This window comes from Staurois parvus, unplaced genomic scaffold (assembly GCF_062004578.1).
Source record: "Staurois parvus isolate SC_StPar_1 unplaced genomic scaffold, SC_StPar_1.0 ptg000011l, whole genome shotgun sequence".
Classification (NCBI taxonomy): domain Eukaryota; kingdom Metazoa; phylum Chordata; class Amphibia; order Anura; family Ranidae; genus Staurois; species Staurois parvus.
Window position 1 is genome coordinate 33,620,809 of NW_028317807.1, and position 25,930 is coordinate 33,646,738.

Here is a 25,930-nt window from a genome sequence, read left to right on the forward strand (position 1 = left end):
TTTATATAGCGCCAAAGGGTTTGCTCAGCGCTGTACAATAGGGGGGGACAATACATGGCACAGTACAACAAAGACAGACAGCGTACGAGGGGTAAGAGGGCCCTACTCTTACGAGCTTACAATCTAGGAGGGAGGGGGTAAAGGTACAGTAGGAAGTGGCTGGGGGGGATGAAGTGGTAGGAGGAATGAGGGAGGATGGCCGTTAGGTGAGGGTGGGGTAGGCTTCCCTGAAGAGATGGGTTTTGAGGGAGCGCCTGAATGTGAATAGAGAAGGCGACAGTCTGATGGATTGGGGCAGTGAGTTCCAGAGGATGGGGGAGGACCTGGAGAAGTCCTGCAGTCGTGCATGGGAGGAGGAGACCAGGGAGCAGGATAGAAGGAGGTCCTGTGAGGAGCGAAGGGTACGGGTAGGGTGGTACCTGGTGATCAGATTGGTGAGGTAGTCAGGGGCAGTGCTGTGAACGGCTTTGTAGGTCAGGGTAAGGAGTTTAAATTTGATGCGTTGGGCAATCGGGAGCCAGTGGAGGGAGAGGCAGAGGGGGGTGGCAGAGGTGGAGCGGGTGGTAAGGTGGATGAGTCTGGCAGCTGAGTTCAGGATGGTCTGGAGCGGGGAGAGCCTGCACTTGGGTAGGCCAGTGAGGAGGGAGTTGCAGTAGTCCATGCATGTGCAGCTGCCTACGTACAGGTATGTAACTGTGCCTGTACATGCTGCCTGCCCATAGTAAGATTACTGTGGGCAGGTTGGCAAGAGGTTAAAAATCTTTACCACACCCATATCCGAGCATGCAGCCTGGCATGCCAGGAAAGGGAGAGAGAAGGAGCGTGTGCCACCCTTCCCTTCCTGAACCAGGCCACCTGCCCTCAACATTAGGAGGGGACCCTGTTTTTTTTCTTTTCTTGCATAGGGTAACCTATAAATTTTGCAGCAATTGACGTGAACCCCGTGCATTTTTTTTATGTGGGGATACTTCATTAACATCTATACCAGATCCTTTCTAGAATAAGGGTCTGCAATAGTTGAAAAGTGTCCCTGGCCACTTTGTTTAAAAGGGAGCTTTCATTTTGCCAGCAATTTAAGCACACTTTTTTCTTTGTAAATGTCAGGTTTGCTCTAGTAGGTTGTATACTGTACATTGCACAGATGCACCACTTTACAAGCAGGGTCAGAGCATCTCCGAGGAATGTTTTTTAATGGAGTTTTGCATTTTTAATGTTTCACTTTATGCATTACTAAAATCACTGCTTTTTGCCAAATGGAATTTTTGTTATGTGTAATCTTTTGCTTTAGCAATACCCAAGCTCCCCGCACCTTTTTTTTTTCATTTCCTTGCCTATTAGCCTAGGAATATGCCATTTCTGTTTTTTAACATTTGGCTCCCATTGACTTTAAAGGGTTGGATTTGACATCTGAACTTAGATAATATTCGACGGACCTCCCCCAAACTTGATTCAGGTATGTTTGGCGCATCCATAGCTGACACCAATTTTGGGGGCTATCATTAGTCACTAACACTGATGTTGGAGCAGGGGCGGACTGACCATTTGGAAACTCGGGCACTGTCTGCGGGCCCCAGGTCAGTAGGGGGCCCCATAAGATGCCCCTGGTACCTTTTTCATAGGCTTTTTTGAGTTTGGGCAAGTACACAGGGGCCCCATGATCCCCTATTGCCCGGGGGCCCTATGAGTTGTCAGTCCGCCCCTGTGTTAAACCCTTTGGCGCTATATAAATACTGTATAATAATAATAATTATTGCAGTCACTGACACTGATACTACTCGTACATACATATTTTATTCATCTTTAATATACTAGAACAGTGTGCATGTTCCTTAAATAGCTAATTTGGAATAGTGTGGTTTATTTGATTGTAAATAATACTAATTATGTGTAAGCACTGTAAGTAATATTTTTAGTAAGATTTATAAAGCATGGAGGAGGACAGTATAACATCATGTCAGCGTCACAACTGTGTGCTATGTCAGCAAATGTACTTTACAAACATGGAGGATGTTTGCACAAGCCAAAATGATTTAAAATATTGGCAGCAGTTAATAATAGCAGTGATAATAGCATCTTGATGAGCCAAATGTGCCTAGGTTAGGTTCAAGGGACATTTGAAGAACAGATTAAAAGAAGGTCAGAAACTGAAATGTTCCCTGAACCCTATTGAAGTCTGGGGGAGGAGGAGGGTGGCATTCTTGTAAATTAATTTTGCCCATTTTTTAGGCTAATAGGAAAGGGATTGTCAAACAAAGGGCATGGAGAGATAAACATTGATGGGGTGAACATGTACCAATGCAAAAAAACATTTTTCAAAAATACCATTCACATTTATTCAAATACAGTGCTTGCGGGATGCCCTAACCCTCCCTTTGAAGTGGCTCACCTGTACAATGCTATAAAAAATGCTATGTATAAATTGGCGGTAAATGACAGTTCCCAGTTAATTCACTCTGATTGTAAACAAGTGGCTGGGGATTACCTTTAACACCTTTACCAGACCCTTACCTAGGATGAGGGTCTTGGTGGATTTTTTTGGACCCCACAAAAAAATGGCATAGGGCCCCCTTCTCCATATCCATACCAGACCCTTATCCGAACATGAAGCCTGACTGGCTATGAATTAAATATTTCACAACAATCCACACATGACAACAAAGCATCGAAGGATGGTGTTTGCTAACCTAGTTAGTTATAGCAAGCAGTGATGCATTCCTGGCCCCATTCTCTGCTGGCAGAAATGAACTCAGGTGGTAATGGACTGGAAATATGGGGGACCCCGCATTTGAAAAACAATCAAGAAATTCTAAAAAACTTAGTACATGGACTTTTTAGGTAGGTGTTGCTTTTAACTTTTTGTATCAATAAAGTGTAATTCGGGAGTTATCCTTCCTGCTATTTTAACAAGTGTTTTGTGTGTTACTCTTTGGGGCTCCTAAAAAGTCAATGTACTATGCTTTTTGGAATTTCTAGGGGGATTTTGTGTGTTTTCAAAATTGTATATACAATATATATATATATATATATATATATATATATATATATATATATATATACATACACACACACACACACACACACACAAAAAGCAAGGAAAGGCAGCGCTCCTCCTTAATATAATCTTAAACTCTTGTTTAAGGGTTAGATAAGCTGCTCCCTCACACATATAAATAGTTTCACATATTGGTTTATTTATTTATTTCCAGTGGCACTAGCCATATTCTATATATATATATATATATATATATATATATATACAGTGGGGATCGAAAGTTTGGGCACCCCAGCTAAAAATTTGTATTAATGTGCCTAAAGAAGCCAAGGAAAGATGGAAAAATTTCCAAAAGGCATCAAATTACAGATTAGACATTCTTATAATATGTCAACAAAAGCTAGATTTTATTTCCATCATTTACACTTTCAAAATAACAGAAAACAAAAAAATGGCGTCTGCAAAAGTTTGGGCACCCTGCAGAGTTAATATCTTGTACTGCCCCCTTTGGCAAGTATCACAGCTTGTAAACGCTTTTTGTAGCCAGCCAAGAGTCTTTCAATTCTTGTTTGAGGTATCTTTGCCCATTCTTCCTTACAAAAGTCTTCCAGTTCTTTGAGATTTCTGGGCTGTCTGTCACGCACTGCTCTTTTAAGGTCTATCCATAGATTTTCAATTATGTTGAGGTCAGGAGATTGTGAAGGCCATGGCAAAACCTTCAGTTTACGCCTCTTGATGTAATCCCCCGTGGATTTTGAGGTGTGTTTAGGATCATTATCCATTTGTAGAAGCCATCCTCTCTTTAACGTCAGCTTTTTCACAGATGGCATCAAGTTACCATCCAAAATTTGCTGAAATTTAATTGAATCCATTTTTCCTTCTACTCGTGAGATGTTCCCTGTGCCACTGGCTGCAACACAACCCCAAAGCATGATTAATCCAACCCCATGCTTAACAGTTGGACAGAGGTTCTTTTCATTAAATTCTGTGCCCCTTCTTCTCCAAACGTACCTTTGCTCATTCCGGCCAAAAAGTTCAATTTTAACCTCATCGGTCCACAGAACTTGTTTCCAAAATGCATCAGGCTTGTCTATATGTTCATTTGCAAAGTTCAAACGATGATTTTTGTGGTGAGGACGTAGAAGAGGTTTTCTTCTGATGACTCTTCCATGAACACCATATTTGTACAAGTATCTCTTTATAGTGGAATAGTGTACCACAACTCCAGTGTCTGCCAGATCTTTCTGGAGGGATCGTGCAGTCAAACGTGGGTTTTGAATTGTTTTTCTCACAATCCTGCGAGCTGTTCTGTCTGATATTTTTCTTGGTCTTCCAGATCTTGCTTTAACTTCCACTGTTCCTGATGACTGCCATTTCTTAATTACATTCCGAACAGAGGATATTGACATCTGAAAACGCTTTGCTATCTTCTTATAGCCTTCTCCAGCTTTGTGAGTGTCAACTATTTTCAGTTTCAGTTTTCTAGACAACTGCTTAGAAGAACCCATGGTGCTGATTGTTGGGGCAAGGTCAGATGAGTCTGGGCATTTAAAACCTTTGAGATTCACATCACCTGGTCTTCCCAGACGATGATTGAGAACAATCCATGACACTGGCAGGTCTCAGCTTGCCAAAGGGGGCAGTGCATGCTATAAATTCTGCAGGGTGCCCAAACTTTTGCAGACGCCATTTTTTTGTTTTCTGTTATTCTGAAAGTGTAAATGATCGAAATAAAATCTAACTTTTGTTGACATATTATAAGAATGTCTAATCTGTAATTTGATGCCTTTTGGAGATTTTTCCATCTTTCCTTGGCTTCTTTATGCACATTAATACAAATTTTTAGCTGGGGTGCCCAAACTATTGATCCCCACTGTATATATACATATATATATAAATGCCTGCTTGCATTTGGCGAGTGGACATAACGTGGGGTGAGTGTGGAGCCCAGTCCAGTGTTCCAGGACCTCCAGAGTCTCCCCAATCCCTCCCCGTGCACAGCCCAGGTGGAGCAGAGTCCTGCACAGCCCCACAGAAGACATTGTAGGTCCACCACGCAGTCCCCCCCGGAGAGCCCATAGAGCAGAGGACGTGGCCTCTTGTATCGACTGTCCCATCCACACCACTGGATGAGTGCTTGTAGGACAGCCAGCCACACCCTGTGTGACAGCGGACAATCCCACCTCCAGCACAGCCCCGGCCCCCCTCTACCATCCACAACAACCAGGTGGACCCAAGGCTCAGCTAACCATCCTTGCACCAGATCTTATTCACTGACACCATCTGGAGGAGTAGCTGCTGGACAGTTGAGAGCTGTCCCCCTCCTGTGACACTGCCCCCCTCCTGTGACACTACCCCCCTCCTGTGACACTACCCCCCTCCTGTGATGCTGCCCCCCCATCCCTCTGCCTTCTCCTGTGACACTGCCCCCACTACTTTGATGCTGACCCCACCTATCCCACTGCCCCCCTCCTTTGACGCTGCCCCCACCTATCCTGCTGTCCCCCACCTCCTGTGACACTGACCCCCACCTATCCCACTGCCCCCCTCCTATGACACTGCCCCCCACCTTGTGATGCTGCGCCCACATATCCTGCTGCTCCCCACTTATCCCACTGCCCCCCCGTGATGCTGCCCTTCACCTGTCCCCCCTTCTGTCCCACTGCCCCTCACCTGTCCCACTGCCCCCCTCCTGTGATGCTCCTTCCCACCTGTCTTGCTCTCCCCCCACTGTGGGGGGATTTTACTGGGGGCAGACTGACCTATGGGGAATTTTACTGGGGACAGAATGACCTGGGGGTGGTTCTGCATAAAACATTTAACATTGTCATTTCATGAGATAATTTATGAGAGCATGTTTAGGGGCGGAATTGGGGGGGCCGGGTAGAGGTTTTATGTGGGGCAACTGGTGGCGAGTAACTCTTAAGGCCTGGCTTGTAGCTCAGGACTTGAAATTTTGAGCCCTGTATATACATATATATATGCACACACAATTTTGAAAACATACTTATATTGTTTGTTCTGACTATGGGTGCTCTGACTGTTTGTGCTATATACAATAATTGTAATCTGTATGGCAATAACAAACAAAACAGAGGGCGCACTGGCCTAGTGCATTAGCCTTAAAATATGGCTTTATTAAGTAAAAAAAGTAAGTATTATACTCACAAAGTGAGCTAAAAGTACACACTCATCGCATAGAAACAGCACAGTCCTATCAACTGTACATCATAAGGTACAGGATGATGAAATCTCAACAGGCTGATGCATTTCGAGGACTTCCTCCTCAGAGCCAACAAGGCTGTTGTCTGCTCCCAGGCTAATATATTGTGTGGTGTCATGACCACCAATCAGTCTGGGGGTGTTTCCAAACCGCCCCTAGGTAGGAACTAGCACTCTCTATCCCATAAAAGTTTACAGCATCAACCTATACATGTGCATGTCTTGTTCCCATTGATCATAGAGAGCATAAATGACCCCAAATAATGATCTAGAATATTAATGAAAAAGTAAAAAAAAATATATGATAAAAGATAAAAAATACAAAATCAGAAATAATCTGCCATTTGCACCAGGGTTTAGACCAAATGTGTCTCAATAAGGCTGAGTGGGTTTGCTTACCCATTGTTCTGATGCAGTAGTCGATTATACAGTGTCCATATTTGGCCTCTAGTTGGATGCCGTTGTCCACATACTGTATGTACTTCCGCCTGGAACGTCCACATCTGTGGCCCAGAAGTGCGCTCCAGTCCCAATTCCTGCCACAAGAGATGCCCTCCGGGGTGAACTCAACTGGATCACCCATTCATCAGTGCACTCCAGCATGGAACACATGCACACCTCAAAGGGCATGAAGGAGTGGTGCACTCCATAATGAATCAAAATGATCTACCATATATAGGAGACTAGATTCCATATCAACATATAATGTGCCATGTGACCTGAGGCACCAGTGTTGCATATACATGTACATATATATTCTCTTATATACACGTACATAAACACACATGCACACACATATATGTCATGCATATATAAATGGGATCATTTGGAAATATAAATACACCTGCAAGGCCCTAGAGGCCTACAGTGTAAGAGGTGCAGATACAGCCACCTTGTCTGTCTTGTTCATATCCCTAAATAAACAGAGATACAGGATGTAATCTGCAGTTTGTATGGTTTTTGCAAGAGAATTGCATAACACAAGGGGTGAAACTTTTTAAAAAAGGGTGACTTTATTTGGGTGTCTCTAGGGCAGCATAAAGGCTGAATACCTGCCTGGTTGCTCTTAGTATCCAGGCCCTACAAATGTAACTTTTTCCAGTATAGTATGGCTAATAAATATGCGTGATGGTTTATGAGTTATTTGCTGGTGTAAGTTATACGGAACCTGTAATCGGCAGAGCTTTGCAGTCAGTCTCCCATGTGTTTGCTTTACTTTTCCCCATCATTAACCAATTATTTATATAAACACAAGCTAATTCAGTTAAGTAGTACAAGCAGAAGGGGCTCACATCACCCACATCACCCTTATTGCAGGCAAAACGATAAACCCAAATTTTGATTTGCAGGCGAAGAGCCTTACTGATGCAAATTAATATAAATGTACGTTTCATTGGTTTTTTTTTTTATTCCTTTCAGAGATCCTAAGGTATTTATTCACATGCATCTGGAAGCATAACTCCCAAGATGCAGTTTAATCTTCTGCAACGTGTTTATCAAACATTTAAATGCATTTATAGCGTATTTCTAAATTATTTCCAGCGGCATGTAGAAGCAGTAATCATATGTACTAGATGAAGAGAAATGTCTAAATGTTTCTAAAAAAAAAAAAATCACCTCAAAACATTGAAAACACATTTGTGCAAGCTGTGAAAAAGTGATTTATTTTTTAATCAGTTAATTAGGATTGTTTTTAAGAAATGTTGCAATGCAGTTAACCTGCGTGAATCTGCAGAGGCATCAAGGCAGTGTGTATGCACCCTTAAATTATCAAAGCTGAAACAATCGCAAAGTGAGTTTTTTAAAAATGGACCCCTAAGTGCATCCACTTAGGGATTTACTTCATTTTATGAATAATCACTTTGTTAATGTATCTGCCTTTGCGCAAAAGTCTTAAATACATCTGTAATGTTTGTAATACAGTGGGGCAAAAAAGTATTTAGTCAGCCATCAATTGTGCAAGTTCTCCCACTTCAAAAGATGAGAGAGGCCTGTAATTGGCATCATAGGTAGACCTCAACTATGAGAGACAAAATGAGAAAAAAAATCCAGACAATCACATTGGCTGATTTGGAAAGAATTTATTTGCAAATTATGGTGGAAAATAAATATTTGGTCACCTACAAACAAGCAAGATTTCTGGCTCTCACAGACCTGTACCTTCTAGTTGCCGACCGCAGATAGCTGAATGACGGCTGCACTGCGGCCGGCCAGTTCTGGGTGGACGTCATATGACGTCCTCCCAGAACGCGCTCTCCTGCGTGCCCCAGGGGGCGCGCACCCGGTGATCTCCGTGATCGCTGTGTCCTACGGACACAGCTGATCACGTGATGTGGTAAAAGGCCAATCACAGCGGCCTTTTACCATGTGATCAGTGGTGTCCAATGACACGCTGATCACAGGGAAATGCAATGGCCGGTTCTCGGCTGCACTTTCCTCATGCTGTCAGATCGTGAGGAAAGTACTGCCGAGAACCGGCAGTTATCAGAGCGAGGATCGGCACCGATCATCAGGGCACTGATGATCAGTGCCCTGATGATCGGTGCCCAGCAGTGCCACCCACAAGTTCCGCCCACCTGTGCCCAGCAGTGCGCCCACTAGCTCCGCCCACCTGTGCCCAGCAGATCACCCACCTGTGCCCAGCAGTGCACCCACCTGTGCCCAGCAATGCACCAACCTGTGCCACTCTGCAGTGTCACACACCTGTGCCCAGAAGTGCCACCTACCTGTGCCCAGCAGTGCCACCCACCTGTGCCCACCCACCTGTGCCCACCAGTGCCACCCACCTGTGCCCACCCACCAGTGCTGCCCACCAGTGCCACCCACCAGTGCAGCCCAGCAGTGCTGCCAGTCAGTGCCACCAGTCAGTGCCCAGCGGTTGTGCCAGTCAGTGCCGCCAGTCAGCGCCCAGCAGTGATGCCAGTCAGTGTCGTCTATCAGTACCCATCACCAGTGTCACCTATCAGTGCCGCCTATCAGTGCTGCATATTAGTGCCGCCTATCCGTGACACCTCATTAGTGCTGCCTATCAGTGCCGCCAATCCGTGCCACCTCATTAGTACTGCCTATCAGTGCCCTTTAGTGCTGCCTATCATGCCCATCAGTGCCGCCTATCAGTGCCCATCAGTGCTGCCTCATCAACGCACATCAGTGAAGGAGAAAAATTACCTGTTTGAAAAATTTTATAACAGAAACAAAGAAACTTTTTTTTTTTTCAAATTTTTTGCACTTTTTTTGTTTATAGCACAAAAAGTAAAGCGTCCAGTGGCGATTAAATACCACCAAAAGAAAGCTCTATTTGTGAGAAAAAAATGATCAAAATTTCATATGGGTGCAATGTTGCCTGACTGCGCAATTGTCAATCAAAGTGCGACAGCGCTGAAAGCTGAAAATTGGCCTGGTAAATAAGGGGGTATAAGTGCCTGGTAGGCAAGTGGTTAAGAGGCTCCTCTGTCCTGCACTCATTACCTGTATCAATGGCACCTGTTTGAACTTGTTATCAGTATAAAAGACACCTGTCCACAACCTCAAACAGTCACACTCCAAACTCCACTATTGTGAAGACCAAAGAGCTGTCAAAGGACACCAGAAACAAAATTGTAGACCTGCACCAGGCTGGGAAGACTGAATCTGCAATAGGCAAGCAGCTTGGTGTGAACAAATCAACTGTGGGAGCAATAATTAAAAAATGGAAGACATACAAGACCACTGATAATCTCCATCGATCTGGGGCTCCACACAAGATCTCACCCCTGTGGGGTCAAAATGATCACAATAACAATGAGAAAAATCCCAGGACCACACGGGGGGACCTAGTGAATGACCTGCAGAGAGCTGGGACCAACGTAACAAAGGCTACCATCAGTAACACTCTATGCCACTAGGGAATCAGATCCTGCAGTGCCAGACGTGTCCCCCTGCTTAAGCCAGTACATGTCCGGGCCTGTCTGAAGTTTGCTAGAGAGCATTTGGATGATCCAGAAGAGGATTGGGAGAATGTCATATGGTCAGATCAAACCAAAATAGAACTATTTGGTAGAAACACAACTCATTGTGTTTGGAGGAGAGAGAATGCTGAGTTGCATCCAAAGAACACCATACCTACTGTGAAGCATGGGGGTGGCAACATCATGCTGTAGGGCTGTTTCTCCGCAAAGGGACCAGGAAGACTGATCCATGTACAGGACAGAATGAATGGGGCCATGTATCGTGACATTTTGAGTGCAAACCTCCTTCCATCAGCAAGGGCATTGAAGATGAAACGTGCCTGGGTCTTCCAACATGACAATGATCCCAAACATATCGCCCGGGCAACGAAGGAGTGGCTTCGTAAGAAACATTTCAAGGTCCTGGAGTGGCCTAGCCAGTCTCCAGATCTCAACCCCATAGAAAACCTTTGGAGGGAGTTGAAAGTCTGTGTTGCCCAGCAACAGCCCCAAAGCATCACTGCTCTAGAGGAGATCTGCATGGAGGAATGGGCCAACATACCAGCAACAGTGTGTGCCAACCTTGTGAAGACTTACAGGAAACGTTTGACCTCTGTCATTGCCAACAAAGGATATATAACAAAGTATTGAGATGAACTTTTGATATTGACCAAATACTTATTTTCCACCATAATTTGCAAAATAAATTCTTTCCAAATCAGCCAATGTGATTGTCTGGATTTTTTTCTCATTTTGTCTCTCATAGTTGAGGTCTACCTATGATGCCAATTACAGGCCTCTCTCATCTTTTTAAGTGGGAGAACGTGCACAATTGGTGGCTGACTAAATACTTTTTGCCCCACTGTATATGTGAAATGTCAGTTTCCATTTGTTGTCTTTCCCAGGCAAATGTAACATAGTACCCGTACTCATTCACCAAAAAGTCAAAAGCAAATAAACACACGCAAAAAGAAAATAAAAAGCCCCATGATGTAAATTCACCATCAATCACATTGTGGATCTACATCACTGAATAACATGATTGACGGTGGAGTTACACTGTGGGACTTTTCTTTTTTTTACAATTTGTTTCTGCATGAGTAGGGGTACTACTTGCCCCTTACACGTTTGGGGGTGGCAGTATCTAGGTAGCCCCTATTGTTACAGCTTACACATTCTAGTAAATCCTCCCTGCCCAAAAACACCCGGAAACAATGAGCCAGGGTTATGGGAAAGAGGCTCTTGTCCTCATTAACTTGAATTATTCCGCATTTTGAGGACATGTGACCTGGTATCATTCAGGCAAGAGGAGTGCATGCTTGTCTGCCCCTTTCCTGGCCAGCCGGGCTGCATGCATAAATTTTGCAAGGGATCTTAGGAGGGATTTTGTTTTTTGGTTTCACCAAAGACCAAAATCTCCAATTTTTTTTAAGGTTTACATAGAGTATTTATAGTTTGATAAATTTAACACATATCTCCTGGTTTTTAAAACCAATTCAAAGTCGTGCCACATCCCTAGACAAATGTGTACAGGTATAGATTTTTTGGGAACAACTGTTTTCTTCTTAAAATAAGTAAGAAGCACTGTACGTATTGTGACAACATGATATACATATCAATTTCAATGGTCAAGCAAACTGCTTCATCTGTAGTGAGGAGAAATCTCCTCTCAAGTACCTAACCCGGACGTGTTTCAATTCATCACTAGAATCTTCCTCAGGGAGAAAAGATGTAGCAGAAGCTTCTACAAAATGAAACATATAAACAATATGGAAAAACAGTTTTTACATTACATAAGATAAACATAGCATTACAGTGGGGATCGAAAGTTTGGGCACCCCAGCTAAAAATTTGTATTAATGTGCATAAAGAAGCCAAGGAAAGATGGAAAAATCTCCAAAAGGCATTAAATTACAGATTAGACATTCTTATAATATGTCAACAAAAGTTAGATTTTATTTCCATCATTTACACTTTCAAAATAACAGAAAACAAAAAAATGGCGTCTGCAAAAGTTTGGGCACCCTGCAGAATTTATAGCATGCACTGCCCCTTTGCAAAGCTGAGACCTGCCAGTGTCATGGATTGTTCTCAATCATCGTCTGGGAAGACCAGATGATGTCAATCTCAAAGGTTTTAAATGCCCAGACTCATCTGACCTTGCCCCAACAATCAGCACCATGGGTTCTTCTAAGCAGTTGTCTAGAAAACTGAAACTGAAAATAGTTGACGCTCACAAAGCTGGAGAAGGCTATAAGAAGATAGCAAAGCGTTTTCAGATGTCAATATCCTCTGTTCGGAATGTAATTAAGAAATGGCAGTCATCAGGAACAGTGGAAGTTAAAGCAAGATCTGGAAGACCAAGAAAAATATCAGACAGAACAGCTCGCAGGATTGTGAGAAAAACAATTCAAAACCCACGTTTGACTGCACGATCCCTCCAGAAAGATCTGGCAGACACTGGAGTTGTGTTATACTATTCCACTATAAAGAGATACTTGTACAAATATGGTGTTCATGGAAGAGTCATCAGAAGAAAACCTCTTCTACGTCCTCACCACAAAATTCATCGTTTGAGCTTTGCAAATGAACATATAGACAAGCCTGATGCATTTTGGAAACAAGTTCTGTGGACCGATGAGGTTAAAATTGAACTTTTTGGCCGGAATGAGCAAAGGTACGTTTGGAGAAGAAGGGGCACAGAATTGAATGAAAAGAACCTCTGTCCAACTGTTAAGCATGGGGTTGGATCAATCATGCTTTGGAGTTGTGTTGCAGCCAGTGGCACAGGGAACATCTCACGAGTAGAAGGAAAAATGGATTCAATAAATTTTCAGCAAATTTTGGATGGTAACTTGATGCCATCTGTGAAAAAGCTGAAATTAAAGAGAGGATGGCTTCTACAAATGGATAATGATCACACACCTCGAAATCCACGGGGGATTGCATCAAGAGGCGTAAACTGAAGGTTTTGCCATGGCCTTCACAATCTCCTGACCTCAACATAATTGAAAATCTATGGATAGACCTTAAAAGAGCAGTGCGTGACAGACAGCCCAGAAATCTCAAAGAACTGGAAGACTTTTGTAAGGAAGAATGGGCAAAGATACCTCAAACAAGAATTGAAAGACTCTTGGCTGGCTACAAAAAGCGTTTACAAGCTGTGATACTTGCCAAAGGGGGCAGTACAAGATATTAACTCTGCAGGGGGCCCAAACTTTTGCAGACGCCATTTTTTGTTTTCTGTTATTTTGAAAGTGTAAATGATGGAAATAAAATCTAACTTTTGTTGACATATTATAAGAATGTCTAATCTGTAATTTGATGCCTTTTGGAGATTTTTCCATCTTTCCTTGGCTTCTTTATGCACATTAATACAAATTTTTAGCTAAGGTGCCCAAACTTTCGATCCCCACTGTATATACAGTAAGAACTTACACTGTGTAAGTAAAAAAAAACTACTAGAAAAGAATAATCAAAGACATCTGAGGCTTTCTGGCAGTGCTGCAATTTCCCAAATTGTGTAGAAGCTTTTAAGTTGAAAATATATTTATTGAAACAAAGGATTTTAGGGTACAGAAAAAAAGGGGGGAAGGGGAGATAAGAAAACAAGAAGTATCTTTCATCAAATACAACAAAGCTGTAGTCATACTTAGGCATGAGCAACAGCAATCGTAGTCAAAAACCAAGATAACGTTTGTAGCAAATGACTTATGCCTAGCAGACAAAGCAAGTATATCCCCTGCACCCCAGGTGAAGACAGACAATGCAACCACCAATTTCAAATGGTTTGATACTTATAGGAGGAAGAAGAGGAATGAAAAGTGAAAAGGGAGGGGGAGTGGGCAATGGTAGACACAAGGGCTTCCAAATAAAAGAAAAAGGGGTAGTAATACCATTGAACATTAAAAATCCTTAACTGAGAGGAGCTGTAAAATAGACCTAAATGAAAAGGTGAGGGCAGGGTAAACTAGAGAGTAACCTATTAAGGAGTGTCATTCAGCTCAGACCTTATAAATGAGGGAGTCGATTGTGGAGTTTCTCCCATGAGGAGTAGTGTAGCCATATAAACCATAAGTTATTATCTTTTTTCCCAGTTGTCTATTTCCCTGGCCTTCATTTCTTCCATCAACTTGATATCATTTATATTATCCACCCATAGAGTTAGTGGTGAGGTGTTAGTGGATTTCCAGAATTTGGAAATGAGCTGTCACGGCTGTTGGGGGAGAAGGGAAGAGACTCATCATATATCTCATTATAAATCTGAAATACAGTGAGTACAAAATGGGCAGATTCAGTCACAGTCCCACCAGATTTGAAGGTACGTTCCTTTATCACTGTGACAGTGGCAAGTTTCCTTTTAAAGTTTTAAGTTAAAGTTTTTCTTTTGAGCATAGGCAGAAACTGCGGACTTGTGGGTGAATAAGAAATCTGTATGCCAGTCTTCAGAGGAAATCTCAACCCCCAGATCTCTTGACCAGAGTCTAGAGTAAGTGGGTACCACATTATGAGTGTGGGTTAGGATCATTTTGTATAACTGTGACAGAGAATGATGGGGAAGCTCAGGGAGAAGGCAGAGTTTTTCATAGTCTGCCAAAGGCCTGTGTATCTGTCTTGAGTCATACAGAGTTCTACAATACATAGTTATACGTAGAGTTGTCAACCAGTCCAATGATTCAGAAACTCTATCATCAGGAAACTGAAAGGATTCCAATGTGGAGTGTAAAAAAGAGCATGCCGTGAGCCAAGATAATCTATCATAAGAGCCATAGGACAAAACTCCTCTGCTCTTTGGCACAGCTGGGTTATCAAATAAAGAAGTGGGTCTGGGTCAGTAGAAAGGAAGTATGAGCCCCGTCAATGGTACCAAAGTGAGAGTGAGGTCAGCATCAAAGGTGAAAGTGATGACAGGGTGTGGTAAGTGGCACTGTAATCCCATAATAGTGCCCGTAGGTCAACCGGTGACATATCTTGTTCAATGATTGTAGAGGGTTTCACTAGCAGGTGCAGGAACCACTCCAGAATTTGGGAGAGTAAAGCTGAAGAGTGATATATATCAAAGACTGGAAGATCAATTCCACCATCAGATTTAGGGTAGCATATACGTTTGTGTTTCAATTTGGATGGATGGCATTGCCAGATGAACTGTATTGCAAGGAAACGCAAGGTCCTGAAAAAAGCTACTGGTAGTGTGATTATTAGTGTGAATGGCAAGGACTCAGCCAACAATCAGCTCCAGGAAGATCAAAGAAGGTCTAAAGTTACCTGTGAGTACTGTTACAATTAGAAGACGCCTATGTGAAGCCAAGCTATCTGCAAGAAGCCCCCGCAAAGTCCCACTGTTGAAAAAAAGATGTGCTGAAGAGGTTACAATTTGCCAAAGAGCACATTGACTGGCCTAAAGAGAAACGGCGCAACATTTTGTGGACTGATGAAAGTAAGATTGTTCTTTTTGGGTCTAGTGGCCGGAGACAGTTTGTCAGACGACCCCCAAACACTGAATTCAAGCCACAGTACACTGTGAAGACAGTGAAGCATGGTTGCGCAAGCATCATGATATGGGGATGTTTCTCATACTACGGTGTTGGGCTTATTTATCGCATACCAGGGATCATGGATCAGTTTGAATACATCAGAATACTTGAAGAGGTCATGCTGCCTTATGCTGAAGAGGAAATGCCCTTGAAATGGGTGTTCCAACAAGACAACGACCCCAAACACACCAGTAAACGTGCAACATCTTGGTTCCAGACCAACAAGATTGATGTTATGGAGTGACCAGCCCAATCCCCGGATCTTAATCCAATAGAAAACTTGTGGGGTGACATCAAAAATGCAGTTTCTGAGGCAAAACCAAGAAATAGAGAAGGACTGTGGAATGTAGTCCAATCATCCTGGGCTGGAATACCTGTTCACAGGTGCCAGAAGTTGGTTGACTCCATGCAACACAGATGTACAGCAGTTCTCAGAAACAGTGCTTATACAACTAAATATTAATTAAGTGATTCAAAGGAAAGCAAAATCTTCAAACATTTATCAGTTTATATAGTGAATGTTTGAGTTTGTAAAGAAGAATACAAACACTGCTATTTTTTTAACAGTCTAATATTCACTTTTCTTCAATTTTTTTAGAGGAACAACACAAATTTGATATATTTTTCTTCATGTTTTGATTTGGAATAGAATGTGTAGTGTTCCCAATGCATTTGTGTGTATAGAAATAAAAGCTATTAGAAGGATTTTGAGCTTTATTCACTTTTTTCAACACACTGCTATTATTTTGAACACAACTGTATATATACACTGTATATGTATATACACAATAACCAACACAAGGACATACATACTAAGGGTACATGTGGGCATAAGGTAGTACAGTCAGCCCCTCTGTTTAAGGCCAAGGCCCTCTCAGAAATCAGGAGGTCCCAGGCACATGAGGAGCATTATAGCCAGCTGTACTCCCTTATCACTGACACTGTGTGTTCCCATGCTGTGCTACTGTCCTCCTCTCCCTCCCACCAGCTCCTGCAGGGAACAGGAGGATTGGGTTCAGAATAGGGAGGGTGGGGCAGGTAAACATGTCATATTTCATTAAAAAGGTCATATTTCACAAAAACGAAAAGAAAGGATTATTAAATGAAAATAAGAAAAATTGATTTTAACTTGTTTTTTTGATAAAAGAAACATCTTTTTTTAGATCTAAGATTGTGGGGGGGCTGGCAGGTAGGCTGTATGGGGCTTCAGGATTTCTACCAGCAGATCTGAGTGTAATGCAAAACTAATAAACAGGTTGCAACTTGCAGTGAGGCACAGCATATAGTGTCCTTGCTAAACAGGTGCAATAGATTGCAGAACTTACTTCTCACTGGGCTGATGAATTTCTCCCAATCCAGAAACATCGGTCTGCAAATCTGATCTCATGCTCTCCTCTTGTTCACTCTGCTGTTGTAACAGGAGTCCTGGATGACATAGATACAGTGGTGCTCTCTTACCATCCTGATGAAGGACTCCGGGTCAATCAAAGAGATCATCTCCTCCATCTTGCCCGGTACCAAAATAGCTATTTTGTGGATTCCTGGCAAAATATTGTCATTTCTTGCTAAAGAGGTAACTTTTCATATGAGCTGGAAAATGCCCTTAAATGAGCGTCTAAACAAGCTATGTATTTCAATGGAACTAAAAACACCTGAAAAATGGTAGAATCTACCTGAATCAAGCTACAAATGTAGCTCCAAAACGTTTTTGAGTTTCGGGCATTTGGCTTCAGGTTGGCTGGGTTGTTTTACCCACCACTATAAGAAATCCTTGATTTTGTTCTCTCTAAGCATTTTGTAGTTTCAAGCTATAAAATGCTCAGATGTAAATGGGTGTTAAAGAGCTGCATTGTGGCATTGTGCTAATAAAAATAGAAATTAATACAATGTGCAAGTCTGTACTTATATTAGTAGCAAAGGAGACGTTAGCTAGCATATAAACATTGTATTCACATAAAACATTTATACACGAGTCCCAAACGATATTGCTTTGAGCATTGTGTGTATATTTATACAAATTGGAAATTATGAAATTTATTTGAAAGTCATTATAATACAATTTTCACATTATTAAATGTTTGTAATGTCATGATTCAGGTTTGGGTTGGACACATGTTTGAGGAGTCAGGCCATTCATGGTCCCAGCGAACTAATAGGGCAATTCGCCAGTCCTCCATTGACAGTAATAGTGCACTGAGAGGGCCATTAAACTGTAGATTAGACATGTGTGAATTGTTTAGTAACGAATTTCAATTAATCTGAAATAACTTATAACAAAGCAACAAATTAATTAATATTAATTTGTTTCATTCAGATGATATGATGTAATAGTTTGGGCTGTTTGTTCATGTTTGAAGCATCCGAAATAACGTTAACAGCATAACAAATAATCCAAACTGATTGAGATCCATTTCATTTAAATTTTGCATTAACATTTTTTTTTATGATAAAACATTCAGTACATATGAAATTAAAACATACTGTAATAAATATAATAAGGTATATAAGTGCAATAAGATGATGATTACTGATTATTACGTTCGGGTTGGATGGAGGTGAATCCATCAGAATCTCAGAATAATAACATAAAGAACAAAAGGAACAAAGTTAGTTTTGTATTAAATCATTATTTCAGCTCATACAATTTCTCTTTGTGGGTTGGTCTAGCAAGGATGACTCAGAGTGCATGAGTAATCTCTTGAAATAACAAATTAACACATTCAAATGGATATATCCAAGCTTCGGAAATAACTTCTGAAAATACTATTCGATTTGGAACAATGCATATATGAAATGAATCCAAATATACAAAATGAATTCTGAAAATGAATCATTCTAACATAACGAATAAGAGGAAACGAAATCATTTACTTATTGATTTAACCCAAAACAAAAGGAATTTTTCTGTTGTGAGCATCTCTAGTGTAGGTCTCAAACTACTATAACTGATTTGGAAAAGTTTTTCCAGCCAACCATAGAGTCTTATTAACATGTATTATGTTTATACTTGAGCCATCTCGCAAGCAAAGAGATCTTACTCAGGCAAGTCCCTAGCTAGCTCTAAAGCAGAGATGAACCTGTTGCAGCAAGAGCAGGCACTGTGCCAGTTCATCCGATATTATGTACATTCCTCCAGGCTTTAAGAAGCTAAAACACACACAAGCAGATTTGCCATCTCCGTTGGGACACAAAGAGCTAGAATTACTTGGCTGCCAAACTGTGCTTTTCTTTTCAGTGCAATTGTCAGAAATACAGAACCAAGCAATCAAACTCTAAGGACTTTTCTATTGTCATAATAAGTCACAGAGGTTTTCCATTCTACAGTACAGAATAGCATGGCCAGATATCAATCTGATTTCCTTAGGAAAAAAAACAAATTCACTGTAGCTAGGTAAAAATAAGCTTCTTCAAAGTTAAATATTAATTCTCAGTAAATTGGATGCATTGAGATTATTGCACATGGTCTAAAAAACATATGCCATTTTTTTTTTATTGTGACTGAATTAAATCTTACAGTAATTTTGTTGGTTAATGTAAATTCCAACACAGTTAGTAAATCTGATTGTATATTTTCTCCTTTGTACAAGATGCAATATACAGTAATGAGAATGATCAATCTAAGAAGCTCTTCACATCAGTGCATTGGCTTAAAGGGCATTTCAATGTATTTTTAAAAATCCTTCTTGCTGCATCTTTTGTGCCTTTTTGTAAAATCATGTCTGACATTATAATCAATGGCAAAGAAACACACTAAAAAGGCAATATGCATTTTAATTAGTGTGTTTTTTAAGTTACATGTCAATATTTCCCATGTGCCTGCAGAAAGAAAATTGGATGTATGCTGCCTCTCTCCCACTGTCCATAGCCTTGCTCCTTTTTGCTGGGCTCGTTGACTCTGCACACCAAATTAGGATATACAGAGGTTTATGGCCAAAAAGCAAAAGACTGCAGATAAAGACCTCATACCACTAGACCTTGACAAGGGAGTAGGCCCTATATATCAAATAGATACATAAACTATACTATAACTGTAAATGAATACATTATGGTTCAAACCTGTGTCATGAACTTCTCAGGACCTTTTAGGTAGCTAAAATCAGCAAGCTAAGAATGTTTTATCACATGGCCATCTGGGAACATATGTCAAAGATTGCCCTGCACCTTGTTTGTTATCTATTTATAATGTGGCAGGCCATATTTGGTAATTTATTCCAAATTAGATATGGCGACAAGCTGCTATTGTTTAAAAATGTTGACCAACCATGTTTGTGCCTCTTACACAGTATAAATAACCGATGTGAAAGAGCAACTGTTGGCCAGTTCTCCCCTGGAGGACTGGTCCATGCATCTGCATGTGTCAATAAAAACATCTTTTGTTCACCCTAAGAGAGTGGTCTTGGCTAAATTTCACAACAAAATGGAGACAGGAAATGCCAAAAATGAAAAGCAAGAAAATTCACATAAAATTTGCACTGCATTACATTTTAAAAATCCTTGCAACAGAAGGACCTATACTAAAATTGAAACAATACACAAAAGATGAGCATGGCTGCTGCACAAAGATGACACAAATGTATAAAGTACTCATTTTTTTTCCTTATCCCTGTCCCTTCCCAACCCAAAAACATGTCACCCAAAGAAACACACGTTTTGGAACAATGACCTTTATCTAGACCAAGTGTCTCCAAGCTTTCAAAATAAAGGGCCAGTTTACTGCCCTTCAAGCTTTGGGGGCAGACTGTGGCCAATGGGAGTAGAAAATGCTTTGGCATTGGTGGAAGTAAACAATGCCATAGGCTCAGTGGTCTGTGGGAGTAAAAAGAAATACATCATTGCTGTCAGTATAGTGCCCCATAATTGGTGTCAGTGAGAGGAATAGTGCTCTGTAATTGGTGTAAGTATTAGAATTAGTTCTCCATCTCTGGTGTCAGAGGAAGGAATAGTGTCTCTTCACTGAGGTCAGTGGGATGAATAGTGCCTCCTATCAGTGGATGGAATAGTGTCTCAAGGGTCTGATAAAGACATTCACATCTGGCCTGCGGGCCACAGTTTAGAGACCCCTGATCTAGACTATGCTAATTACTAATTAAATGTGTATGCCAAACTGATATTTGAATAGCACTGAGATTGAAAGAATTATCACAATCTGGATCGCGAAAATGACTACCACTGATCGTCATGTTATCTTCTTGGTTGATGCATTTGCACCCTATCTTTAAAATATGGAAAAATCTCTTTGCATTTTTATTTATTTTTTGATGACTTACATGGATTTTACATGATGTTTGTGTTAATGTTGTTTCTAAATAAAGAATTTATATATAAAAAAAACACACTTGGGGCTCCCCCACAAATGTTCTCTAAAACTTCCAAAAGACAGGTAACCCATGTTCTGACAGCTGCAGGATGCCTAGTGGCACCCAGATGAAAAAGGAGGAGCCACCCTCTTTGACTGAGTTGCAAGCCAGGATCCAGGATGTAAAGATGATGGAATACCTTACAGCTTCCTTGCATAACTCCTTGGACAAATGCAATCAAGTCTGGGAACTGTGGCACCTCTTGGAGACTCCACTTACCTCACTTCTTGTAGGGACTACCTTGGGGACTATGAAGCCAGGTCTGGCCTTGGGACGTATTTCTGGTTCTGGCGATTAGGTGCTTTGTCTCCTCTCCCCTTTCCTTTCCCCTTTTGTCGCTTCTTTCTTCCCTCTCTTTTTTCTGGTGTTTGTTTTTTTCTCTTTCTTTTTCTTCTCACTACTGGCACAGGGCTTGTTCTGGTGGAGCTGAGTACTGATCAATTGTAATTTGTAGTATTTGCATAGATATTAGTGCTACCTTATCACCTAACATTAATTTCACAACTTCTTTACCTACCACTTATAATTTGTTTGTTAATTTTGCATGACTTCTGCCTGCCTATTCCTGCTGTTATTCCACTTTTCAATGCCTTATATCTCACACTCTATGTACTCATACTGTACAGCTCCGCTGTATTTTCATGCAAAAAAAATTATAAAAATCCCAATTAGTATATATTAATTGGTTTGTGCAAAAGTTAAAGCATCTATAAACTGCAGTATATATATATTTATATATATATATATATATATATATATATACATATATATACTGGAATTTATGCAGCTATGACACTATAATGTTAATTGTGGTGATCCGAGACTTATAGGGGGGCAGTGATAGTGTGGCGGGCAATCTGGCACTAGCTGATGCTGGGTGGCAGGTACACTAACTGACTTACTGATACTGACATTAATAGTGATACTGATACAGTGATTAGTGCTAATACTGTACACTGTCACTGTACTAATGACACTGGCTGGAAAGGAGTTAACATCTAGGGGAAATCAAAGGGTTAATTGTGTGCCTAACAATATGTAATGTGTGTAATGTGTAATATGTGCTTTTACTTTCATATCTGTTTTTTTCCTCTTCTTTGCAGAGAGAAGAAACAGACTGCAGTCCCTGTACCCAGAGTTCTGTGTTTTTGTAAACACAGAACTCTGTGTGTGAGTGGCCATGGCCGACCAGCTGACATCAGCCAAAATCATTGGCTGAAATCAGCTGTCAAACTCATGCTGTGTCTAATCACAGCATGGATCTGCGCACCCCGAATCTGGAAGAAAGGCTGAGGTGTATAGTATGTTTCCTGGCCTGTAAATGCCACCCACTCGCAGTACAGCTACTATGGGTGGGCGGAAAGTGGTTAAAGGATACGTTCACCTTTGGAACATGTAACATATTCCCATAGCCGCAGCCCTCCCTCCCTCTCACAGATAGTACGAGGAGAAGTTTCCCCGTAATATCTGTCAGATTTGAAAACAGCGCGGCCGTGTGGAGCCCCGCCCACATGGCCGCATCACTCATTCACTGTGAATGAGTGCCTACAAGTCCCAGCAGCCTTAGCGGCTATCAGCTTGTAGGTTTCAATGAACTACCATGGCATTGTGGAGTGCCATGGTAGTTCATTGAAGCTTCCTGTCAGAATATCTGCTTGACCATACATCCCGTACAGCAAGCAGATATATCCTGACAGACCTGCAGGAGACCTGCATGGCACCAGCGATCTACTGATCACTGGTCTAATGGTTTACAGGCTCTTACAGACAAAAATAATAAATGAACATTTTTTTACCTGTGCGTTTGTTATTTTTGTCCAAAAGGTGAACGTATCCTTTAAGCACTTCCCACTAGAAAAGCAATACTTCCTTGGACATTTATCAATCATTCTTGAAGAGTTTTCTGTGCTTCGTAAACACAACCAAAACATCATAAACACATAAATGCTATAGGAGCATTAATAAGCATTGCTTCGTTCTTCCTAATCAACACACACGTGAATGAGCCCTTAGTGACTAGAGAACAGCGATGAGAATGCCACTCTGAATCGTGTTGGCTGGTATGCTATGGCAACATGTCTACATCTGGTAAATAACTGACAGTCTACTGTTAATATATAAAATTCTGGATATCAAAAGCTCTAAAACAAGACAGACACAGACGGGCTAAAATGCACGTATTCATTTACCTTCTGTTCAGTCATATAGTTTTCAGTTCTATTAAGCAAGACCAGGAGATAAATGAGTCGCCCCAGGGTGCACAGACCCTGCAATCATCCCATTTTTGCCAGGATGATTGTGTTTATCATTTGTCAAATCATCCACGAGCACCCTGAGCACGCCATAATCAGGACAGCATCCTCAGCTGCACACAGCCGCTGTTTGTTATATCCATTTTAAATAATTCAATACACACTTAAAAGAAAACAAAACCATTATCACAGTCATTACTTTTTATGGTTGCTCCCTCTTCCCACTTTGAGGCAGATTGGGAAAATATATAAAATGTTAAGTTCATTCCCTTTTAAAACTACGTTAGTGAAAATTCTTTTACACCCTTTATTTACTTGTAAGGAACATAATATGTGAGTGTTTACACATATAGAATCCAGTTCATCACTGGAGCTTTAAAGTGATAGTAAACCCAGGACCCGGCACTCACTATATCTGGTGTCCCACAGTACACAGAACATGGAAATGCAATTATTTTAGTAAATATAAACTGCTAATACCTTTTCTTATCAGCAGTTAGAGCAGTCTTGTGACTTCAGAAGAGCACTGGTTAAAGCTTGTAGGAAGAGTTTTCTTTCTCCTCTAGGAGGATGTGAAAGTCCTGACCCTCTATCTGGACAGTGCTGATTGGCCCTGTGCTGATCACGTGCACTCTCCCAAGAAAAAAAAAAAACCTCTTTAGCAATACACACCAAACTGAGCATGTGCATGTGATTACAGATTCAGTCTGTATCAGGTGGTCATTTCAACAAGAGGAGGGGCAGAGAACAAAGGATAAAACAACCTTATTACACAATGCAGAGGATTAACCCCTTAGGTTCCACAGTGAGTATAACAAGCATGCTTTACGGCATATACAGACTGATTTTACTTTTGTGGGTTTAGTAACACTTTAAGGCCTTATTCACATTGCCAAGATCAGTCACAGTACAGGCACATATGTCGCAAAAAAATGGAAGCCTAGGTGTCTGCAAACAGCTGTAGCCGGAAAGTCTGCAGAAAGCAATGACAGGCTAAGAGAGACCGAAGCTGTCCACTGGTGTTTGGAAATCATTGAAAAAGAAGTGATTACCTTCGATGATCACCCCTGAACACAAGCAGCTTGTGTCCAGGAAGGATCACCTGTCCAATGGCTCCTACTGCTGTCTCTGAGCCTGTGAGGCAAGAGAGACCAGTGCCACTGTAGCACAGTGCTGGATCGTGATAGGGTTCAAGTATATATAAAGGGAGGTGGGGGGACAATACAACTAGTGGGACATTTTTTACCTTAAAGCAGCATATGCATTAGGGTAAAAAACCTCTAGCCTTTAGAACCGCATATTGTAATTTGTTCAGCAAAGGTTCACATATGACATGGCTGGATATTCAGGTGAAATATAATATTAGTGTCACCCAGCAGGAAAACCGCAGACATGTGAGTCTTAAAAGGAGATTCAGACAGCACCCAGGTCTCTCTCCAGACACCAAAAACTTCTCTCTCTCAATCTCTTTCTCTCACCGTTCACCTGATTAACCACTAGCCCTCCAGAGGATTTACCCCCCTTCCTGCCCAGGCCATTTTTTGCGATACGGACCTGCGTCACTTTAACTGACAATTGCACGGTCATGCAACACTGCATCCAAATGAAATTTATGTCCTTTTTTCCCACAAATGGAGATTTCTTTCAGTGATAATTTTGAAAAAAAACATTTTTTTTACTTTTTGCTATAAAACATATCCAGTAAAAAAATTAAAAAAAATGTAATTTCTTCATAAATTTAGGTCAAAATGTATTCTGCTACGTCTTTGCTAAAAAAAAAAAAACAATCCCAATATGTGTAAATTAATTGGTTTACGTGAAAGTTATAGCGTCTACAAATGGCTGTATATATACTGGAATTAAATTTTTTTTTACTGTATACTAGTAATGTAATCAGCAACTTATAGCAGTACTGCGGGACTGCGGCAGGCATTCTGACACTGGGTGGGAACTGACTAACTGCCACTGACATCCCAATGACACTAATACAGTGATCAGTGCTAATAAAAAGAACTGACACTGTACTAATGGCACTGGACGGGAAGGGGTTAAGATCTGGGGCGATCAAAGGGTTAACAGTGTACTGTGTGCTGTTTTACATCATGTGCTGTGTGTGTTTTACTAGTTCGACATGCTGCTGCATATTTCTCTGCACTGCACAGCTGTGCAGAGAAATACACAGCAGCATGTCCTTGCTGGCAGAAGAAAGACCTGTGTTGTTTATACACAGTTCTCTTCCCTGTCAGTTCCACACAGCATTCGCCCGATTGCCAGCGGGGAATCTCCGCCAGGACCCGGTGATTGACAATCGTAGCCACCAATGGCGGTGTGGGTAGGGCGGCGCACATACACGTGCCCCCTACACGGTGATGCAATTCACGTTATGTATATATATATATATATATATGTGATTTTGCGCAGCCCCGCCGCCCAGGAGCAGTAGTTCTACTATAGGGCAGTGGGAAAGCAGTTAACCTAGTGTAGCGTTATCATCATTTATTCTGCATTTAATGTTTACTAATATTGTTTATTGCTGATTTACTAACTTACCTCCTGATTCTAGTTAGGGGTATAAAATCTAATTTTGCCAATTCAACATAGTTATTTCTCTGTCTAGCAGACTGTGTTATAATATATCAGCTGTGTG

At 41.3% G+C, this 25,930-nt stretch overlaps 1 non-coding gene across 1 annotated transcript; it reads left to right on the forward strand.

Moving 5' to 3' along the window:
- The first annotated feature begins 20,164 nt into the window (after positions 1-20,164).
- On the forward strand, positions 20,165-20,269 carry LOC149474162 (U6 spliceosomal RNA). The gene has a single exon (XR_016312179.1). It is a non-coding gene; the product is annotated as a U6 spliceosomal RNA (small nuclear RNA).
- The last annotated feature ends 5,661 nt before the right edge of the window (positions 20,270-25,930 follow it).